This window comes from Nannospalax galili, unplaced genomic scaffold, assembly GCF_000622305.1.
Source record: "Nannospalax galili isolate Female #2095 unplaced genomic scaffold, S.galili_v1.0 scaffold1483, whole genome shotgun sequence".
NCBI lineage: Eukaryota > Metazoa > Chordata > Mammalia > Rodentia > Spalacidae > Nannospalax > Nannospalax galili.
This window is the reverse complement of record NW_008350011.1, coordinates 196,650-202,301: the sequence shown is the minus strand read 5'-3', so window position 1 is coordinate 202,301 and position 5,652 is coordinate 196,650. Positions and strand designations below refer to the sequence as shown.

General features: G+C 43.2%; 1 pseudogene; it reads right to left on the bottom strand.

Moving 5' to 3' along the window:
* LOC115072716 lies at positions 1–120 on the bottom strand (annotated as a pseudogene).
* Between the last annotated feature and the right edge of the window lie 5,532 nt (positions 121–5,652).

The following is a 5,652-nucleotide window of genomic DNA, read 5'->3' as shown; positions in this document are numbered from 1 at the left end:
TATAGTCCTTCTTGTGTGTATCAAAGGTCATAGTGAACAATGAGTTCTGATTTGCAAAAGATTTATTTTTGCACCCGTCTTTCATGCCTTTGTCCTCTGGTTGAAGAAACATACACTTCATTATCTCATATCTTTTGAAATACGCTTCATTACTGATTGTAGTCACCGTTCCGTGAGTAGATCCCAAAACTTATTCTTCCTGTCTAATTGAAAGTATATATTCTCTGACCCGCCAGTCCCTCTGCCACTAGTATCCAACATTTTATTCTCAGTTTTTAAAAAAATTTATTATTTTTATTTTATGTATATGTATGTATTGCCTGCTTGTAGGTAAGTGCACCCATGTCGTGCAATTCCGGTGGAGGTCAGAGAGGCTGTCGGATCCCCTGGGACTGGCATTATGGACAGTTGTTAGCTGCCATGTGGATGCTGGGATTCGAACCCAGGTCTTCTGCAAGAACAGCCAGTGTTCTTAACTACTGAGCCATCTCTCCAGCCCAATTCTCAGTTTTTATAAGATTGAGTTTACTGAGATTCCACCCGAGGTCTATACTGTGATATTTGTCTTTCAGTGCCTGACTTATTTCATTTCATATAATGTCCTGTGCTTTGCAAATGAAAGGAGAGATGTCATGTCTATGTCACAATCATCCTGGTGAACTAACACAGAACTGTTGAAAGTCTTCGTACCCCAAAGCCCGTCCCTATAAAGCCCCTTGGGAGGCTGTGAAAACTAAGCCCCTAATTCAAGGGAGTTAGGTCACCATTCCTTGGCCAAGGAATTACTGATGGCTGAGGTAGGTGCCGTGGTGCTTTTAAATGCTTCTGTTTGAGTCCGAATGTTAGGTGAGCCTGGCTTTGACTTCACCAGGCCCTCCAGATTGAGGTACAGAGTGTGACCCAAGAGGAGGAGTGCTGTCTTCCCAGAAAATCACTTTAACTTCTAGCTTAGTGAACTAATTTGAGAAATGTGCATGAGAATGTGTATGATGGTTAAAATTCTAACAAAACAATAAAAAAAACCAAAGAAACAAAAGTCCTCCAAACACCACAAAACCGTACGTACAGCTGGATCAAGTCAGAACTGTCTCCTTCCTAAATTTAAGTTTTTAGATTTTGAGGATTTCATATGTGGGTGTTTGTACTGTGTCCACCCCTCCCCCTCCTTCCTCCAACTGCTGCTGTGTTCCTCTCACCCCACTCACCTCAAGTTCAGGGCATTTTCTTTTGTGATTATTATTGTTACACACACACACACACACACACACACACACACACACACGTTGTTCTGTACATGTGTTTAGGGCTGACTACTTGGATAATCTATCAGGAAGTTCCTTCCTGCAGAAGGTTGATTCTCTTTTGAGCCTGTGAAATTTCCCACTTGTCTTGGCACATTGACTGGTGTCATCATCCACATCTGGTTTAGGAAACCATGTTTTTGAGATTTTGTAGGAGTGTTTCTGTGGTGTCTAGAAGACATTATCCAGTACCAGGGGTCCCAGTATTCTGGCTCTTACAGCCGTTCCTCCCCATCTTCTGCAGTATTCCCTGAGCCTTAAGGTGTAGAGGTTGAGCTGTAGATATATCACTGTGGTTGGAAATCCCAAGGCCACTTGTTTTCTGCTTTTTGACCTGTTGAAGAGAGGTGAGAGCTAAACTTTGTCAGAGTAAGGATAAGAGTTTCGAATACAGTCAGAAATTATATTGGATTAAGAAGGTGGCAGTAGTAGGTTGTCATCTAGGAGCTATGATGCCTCCAGTCATTGGTATTACAGCACCACGTAGATTCTCTTAAGTCCAATTAAAGAGCTATTGGTTTCCCCAAGGTAAAGGTACTAACGATTGGTGATATCTTGCTGGGATAGTCATTGATTTGGCACGTAGGCTGTGCAGCGGGGTAGGACTATTGATTGCTTTTCTCCTATGTCAGCCTCCCTATCACTTTCTGAACTATGAGAGATGGTCCTCAGGGAGGAGAGTTCCAGATCAGTTCTGGCTTGATTCCTCCAAGTTCCGTGTCTCTAGTGTGTGGTGTTTTCAAGAATAGTGTCTTATCCTCAAGTTATGGGCTATGTGGCTGAAGACTACATTGTTGGGGGTCTCTTGGATCCCCCTGACCTACAACGTGAAGGGTGCTTTCCCATGCCTGGAACTGGGGTTTTTGAGATACTGGCCTAGTTAGCAGAGATTCAGCATTTATTGTTATATATCAATAAAGTAGAAAGGAATCTCATTCTCCTCCTATTGTTTGGATAATACATGAAGCCAATGGGGCCCTCCTTTAGGAAAGTGGAATAATATCACCCCCTTTTGCTTCATATGAAGGAAGATTCCCAAGGCTCACAGTTACTGGAATGTGAAAGTGGATGTGTCACTAAAAACACCACACTATACGACCTTGCTCATTGCGTGTAGTCACACGGGAATGTCCCAAGAACAGTCCTTTCACATGAATGAGAAATAAATGAGTGAAGGACAGACATTAACTCATCATTATCTCCACAGAGATTTGAAGTAGTCTCATGATAGCTCAGAACTTATGGTGGAGACTTTGGTTACAGAATTCAGAAGCCTAAATGCAACGAGGGTAGCTGGATCCCAGAGTGGTGGAGGCCATATGGCAACTTGCAAACTAAAAGGATAAGGTTGGTGTGGGGACCAGCAAGTCCTGAGGACGAAGCTACTCACAGGGTGAAATGACCCCCTGAACCCTGGTCTTTCTGCAGCCACCTGACATTCCTTTTTCTCAGAGTAGGACAGTCATAACTTGGGACTTCATAAAATTATGTGGAAGCAATTTTGCTCAATCCCCAGCAATTCTTCCTCTGGCCAGGCAGGGTTTGTGACCTGTCCTGCCCCTCTTTATATTTTCCATAGAATAATCTCCATTTTCTAACCCAATCAAAATTCACAAAAGTTTAGTGTGAAGAAAACATGCTTCAAGAGGGACTTCCCTTATGAAAGCAGTGATTGAAATCCTTCGTGTGGCTTCTGGTGTGTCTTATTGGGGTTCGGTTCCCTGCAGCACTTGTCCATTCTGCTGTTACCGGTGCTGGTTTCCTCAGATAACAAGTGGCAGGCATGACGGTCACATTTTCCTCCACCTTTGATGCAAGATTAGTGTCATCAGTAAAGACTGCATCTATGGCAATACCCAAACCTGCAAGACGAGAACAGAAAAACTTAAAACTCTTGGCTATGGCCACAGTGGTTTTAGCACATTTGGTAAAGGTTATACATAGCTAATTATACTGGACACAGAATTTTCTGCCCTTCGGATGTTTTGAATAATTGATTTTTGGGGGACACTAATAAAATCAGACCTCACTCACCAGAGAGGGAAGCAATACTCAATGCCCATGGCTTGTGATTATTACATTGCAAGGGGCAAATGGAGAATCCTTCATTTTCTTTTCTTTTTTTAGGGAAGGGAGTGGGACAGGGTTTCCACATGCATCTCATGCTATGCTGTGACTCGTTTTGTAGTCCAGTTTAGATTAAAGTCATAGACATACTGCTACAACATCCTCTGGAGTTCTGGGATTATAGACACGAACCAAATGCTTGGCTGGAGAACACTGCCCTCGCCACAGAGGATTCAATGGGGCTGTATGTACCGAAGAAGGACGAGAGCAGAGAGGTGCCCGCTTCCACCATGCTGTCCTTTATTCATCTTCCCTAGCATACTCAGTCGCTCACACAGACCGCTCTCCTGATCTCCATCTCACATTCTTTCTGTACATCCTTGTTTCCAATTAATGCTGCTTGTAATTGCCCCAAGGGGTAGTACCGTCACCATGACCTTGACATCAGGTGGGATCATAAACAACTAGACATTTCAGACATGACCAACTCCAGATTGTGTGGATTTTCACGGAAGGCTTCCCATGCTGGCAGAAAACCAACTTTTTGAAAGCACTTCGAAATCATTAAGGTCCAGAGTATTCATATTGCTTTTCTCAATAAGTGAATTGATAAAATGCGTTTCTGCTCATTCTATTTCTTTTTGAAGTAGAAGCAGAGGAGGGTCAAATGTAGCACAGCCCTATAGAACCAAGGAGGCCCTCAGGGCTCCATTGTGTCTCTGATCCTCTCCAAGATGACACATGTGAGGTTGATTGGAGTCCACAGTGCATGCAGTTCACAAAACCAGAGCCAGGACCACAACAGAATCTCCTGTAGCCATCTTAGGTCTCATTCCATCTCACTGCACTATTGGGTGACCGTCTCAGAGAATGCCAGATGTGGGGGCACAACCCTGATGCCCCCATCAACATTTGTAGACTCCATACACTGGTGATAAATTCATGGATTTGGTCGTGGATATGGACTAGAAGTCAGTTACAGGACACAGACTAGCTCGTAACTGTTGACGTCTTTTTTAATTAGAGAAAACCTTTCTCCTGGTCAGTGCCTGAGGAAGGGCCCAGGACAAAGTGGATTCCTCCACTGGTAGTGTTTAAAATAAAGCTCTTGTTAACCTAGTGGTGGAGGATTTTGAAGACACAACCGTTGGAGCATGAGAGGTTGGTATCAATTCTGTGAGTATATTTAAGCTATCTGAGAATGAAACAAACTACATAACACCTTCCTGATCAGACAAATACCGTTCCAAAGCAATTCAATAATCACAATAGATTAGATGCCTTCTTTTGATTTTAGGTTGAACATGACACCTTCAGTGAACAGGAAAGTGAAGCTGACCTCAAAATGTCTTACAGGGTTTATACTGAGTTCAATACTGTATAACTGTATTAATTCAACTGTGAACCTAAACATTTACAGCCACTTTTGAAAGAGATGTATCTTTGCTCTGGAAACTGTTATTGAATATGTTAAAGCTATAATGAAATGCTTCTTCTAACCATGTGGTTATTAAAAAAAAGTCAGTAGCACCTTCAGTTAACCTTTGATAGAATGTATGACTGCTGATCTCTGCAGGAGTTTGTGGGAAAGAATGCCGGATATGGACATGTGATCTTGTTATTTGCTATTGAGTATGTGAACTCTAACACCTGTGATCAACGAAGCCAGTTATGTGGAACAGTGTGCCATAGTCCCTGTGTAGCGGAGATCCTGGAACATTCAGTGAGGTGATATCCTGCCTCTCTCCTTAGCTGTAAACTTCAACTGATAGCATTCCCAGTGTTTTGATGGAGGGTGCCTGTTGTTCCCCTGTCTAAGGCTGTGGGATGCTATTCCAGGTAATTGAATTCCAGGTCTTTCTGATGGCATCCAAAGGGTATGGAAAGTGGATTCCTGAGTGATGTTATTAGGTCAGTGGAACAGAGGGAAGTGGTGCAAACAGGTCAGGGTGGGGACTGCTGTGTGAAACACTCAGGTGAGCAGGTGAATTGGGGCAAATGATGGCCACAGAATGCTGGGATTTAGAATCATTTGGCCATGCCTTATTTTAAAGGCAGAAAAATGGGCTCAGCCTAGCATAATTTTGTAAGCAATCTGAATGGAAAAGGTGAAGGAGATCGTAGGGGAAGGGTAAAGGAGATTGTGGCGAGGTGAACACATCAGTGGAAGGTAAAGGAGATTGTGGCGAGGTGAACGCATCAGTGGAGGGTAAGGAGACTGTGGTGAGGTGAACACATCAGTGGAAGGCGTTCATTTTTCAGGTTCTAGGGTTCATGGTCTGAG